Source organism: Piliocolobus tephrosceles, chromosome 7, assembly GCF_002776525.5.
Source record: "Piliocolobus tephrosceles isolate RC106 chromosome 7, ASM277652v3, whole genome shotgun sequence".
Classification (NCBI taxonomy): Eukaryota; Metazoa; Chordata; class Mammalia; order Primates; family Cercopithecidae; genus Piliocolobus; species Piliocolobus tephrosceles.
This window is the reverse complement of record NC_045440.1, coordinates 109429631-109432863: the sequence shown is the minus strand read 5'-3', so window position 1 is coordinate 109432863 and position 3233 is coordinate 109429631. Positions and strand designations below refer to the sequence as shown.

The 3233-nt window shown below is 40.6% G+C and overlaps 1 pseudogene; it reads left to right on the top strand.

Moving 5' to 3' along the window:
• The window catches only part of LOC111549688, a 156579-nt pseudogene extending 154540 nt beyond the window's left edge, over positions 1-2039 (top strand).
• The last annotated feature ends 1194 nt before the right edge of the window (positions 2040-3233 follow it).

Here is a 3233-nt window from a genome sequence, read left to right as displayed (position 1 = left end):
ATAAGTAGAAAGCTGAAACTGGATCCTTTCCTTACTCCTTATACGAAAATTAATTCAAGATGGATTAGAGACTTAAATGTTAGACCTAATACCATAAAAACCCTAGAAGAAAACCTAGGTAGTACCATTCAGGACATAGGCATGGGCAAGGACTTCATGTCTAAAACACCAAAAGCAATGGCAACAAAAGCCAAAATTGACCAATGTGATCTAATTAAACTAAAGAGCTTCTGCACAGCAAAAGAAACTACCATCAGAGTGAACAGGCAACCTACAGAATGGGAGAAAATTTTTGCAATATACTCATCTGACAAAGGGCTAATATCCAGAATCTACAAAGAACTCAAACAAATTTACAAGAAAAAAACAAACAACTCCATCAAAAAGTGGGCAAAGGATATGAACAGACATTTCTCAAAAGAAGACATTCATACAGCCAACAGACACATGAAAAAATGCTCATCATCACTGGCCATCAGAGAAATGCAAATCAAAACCACAATGAGATACCATCTCACACCAGTTAGAATGGCAAGCATTAAAAAGTCAGGAAACAACAGGTGCTGGAGAGGATGTGGAGAAATAGGGACACTTTTACACTGTTGGTGGGATTGTAAACTAGTTCAACCATTATGGAAAACAGTATGGCGATTCCTCAAGGATTTAGAACTAGAAGTACCATATGACCCAGCCATCCATTACTGGGTATATACCCAAAGGATTATAAATCATGCTGCTATAAAGACACACGCACACGTATGTTCACTGTGGCACTATTCACAATAGCAAAGACTTGGAATCAACCCAAATGTCCATCAGTGACAGACTGGATTAAGAAAATGTGGCACATATACACCACAGAATGCTATGCAGCCATAAAAAAGGATGAGTTCCTGTCCTTTTAGGGACATGGATGCAGCTGGAAACCATCATTCTCAGCAAACTATGGCAAGAACAGAAAACCAAACACCGCATGTTCTCACTCATAGGTGGGAACTGAACAATGAGATCACTTGGACTCGGGAAGGGGAACATCACACACTGGGGCCTATCATGGGGAGGGGGAGGGGGGAGGGATTGCATTGGGAGTTATACCTGATATAAATGACGAGTTGATGGGTGCTGATGAGTTGATGAGTGCAGCACACCAACATGGCCCAAGTATACATATGTAACAAACCTGCATGTTATGCACATGTACCCTAGAACTTAAAGTATAATAATAATTAAAAAAAAAAAAAAAAGAAGTTGCAAGTATTATACTCCGTGATGGCATTTTAATATTTAGAGCTATAGACTTGAATATAATCATTTTAAAAGAAACTATTATAGCTCTCTTTCCCTTCCGCGCACCACTGAGGATCCTGGTGTCGCCATGGGCCTCCGCCCCGCCCAGTTGTTACCTGTATTGTGAGAACCAGCCGCACCCAAAGTCTCGCTTCTGCCCAGGTGTCCCTGATGCCAAGATGCATCTTTGACCTGGGGTGGAAGAAGGCAAAAGTGGATGAATTTCCGCTCTGTGGCCACATGGTGTCAGATGAATATGAATAGCTATCCTCTGAAGCCCTGGAGGATGCCAGAATTTGTGCCAATAAGTACACCATAAAAAGTTGTGGCAAAAATGGTTTCCATATCCGGGTGTAGCTCCACCCCTTCCACGTGCAGCTCCACCGCTTCCGCGTGTTCCACATCAACAAGATGTTGTCGTGTGCTGGGGCTGACAGGCTCCAAACTGGCATGTGAGATGCCTTTGGAAAGCGCCAGGGCACTGTGGCGAGGGTTCACAATGGCCAAGTTATCATGTCCATCTGCAGCAAGCTACAGAACAAGGAGCATATGGTTGAGGCCCTGGGCAGGACCAAGTTCAGGTTTCCTGGCCGCCAGAAGATCACATCTCAAAGAAGCTGGACTTCACCGAGTTCAATGCTGATGAATTTGAAGACATGGTGGCTGAAAAGTGGCTCATCCCAGATGGCTGTGGGGTCAAGTACATCCCCAGTCGTGGCCCTCTGGACAAGCCCCAGGCCCTGTACTTCTGAGGGCTTCCACTGTGCTGCTCCCCTCTTAATACTCACCAGTAAATTATACTTCCTGTCAAAAAAGAAAAAAAAATAAAACTGTCTATATGCCTGTCCTTCTCTTTGCGAAGTGTAATTTGTTGATGTAATTTTTATTCCTACAGTATCTTCCACATAGCATCAAAAACTCAATGCTATGTCAAAAAGAATATCTGAAATTATATGTTCATCTTCAAAATAAGAAAATACTTACTTAAAATGTACGATGTTTTGTCTTTGCATCAAAACAATGTAGGATGCATAATGGTTCAGAGAGATGTGATATCCTTTTTTATATTAGGAATTAAGAATGGGGTATGTAATTCACATATGTGTCTATATTTGTACTTTTTCATAACCCAATGAAGCCAAGACTATTTATTTCTTATTGTATTTCCTTAAGAAGGAGACAAATAATTATCAGATTTAGTGTCCCATTTTTACCTAATGTTCTCAAGGTAAGATATCTGCAATAATTTCTTCCTACATTTCGTCACAGATTTCTTGGGATCTAAATATCAAAATGCATGGTAATATATATATATGAGATATTCATAGCACACACTGAAGGTGTCTACCCAATATCCATTTAACTTCTCTTTCTTACTAATGTAACTCTGATTATGTTCAGGCCACTAATGTACCTAAAGAAAATAATTTAATCTCTCAACCTTGGCTGCAGTCAAGGGCGGTCATGTGTTACATTTACAGATAATAAAATATTGGAGATGGCTTTTTGTTCATGAATAAAAAAGCCAGTCATCCTGCCAGGAATATGGATATAATAGGCAGGCATTTTGTGACCATGAGGAGAAAAGATCCACTTTAGGAACAGCAGATTAGAAAGATGGAAGGCAATTGAATTTTTGAGGGCATACGTGAGCAGATGCACCAAGCCTGGACTATGTATTTCCTAACTTCATGTGAAGCATAAAAACTAAGCCACATTTGGTTAAGCTACTCTGTGCTTTCGTTCCAAGGCCTTGCAGTAACTCCGGCTCCCAAGAGATTAGGGCTTAGCACCTGAGCATTTTGGTACCCTGAAATACCTACTTCGTCTTGAGAACTCATTTTCTTTCCCTAACATTGTAGTCTCCTCCAGGACTAGAGGATTGCTTAAGTATTAGCCTATTTGAATAAGGACCTGACATTAGGACTGATATGGCCTAATTCTTG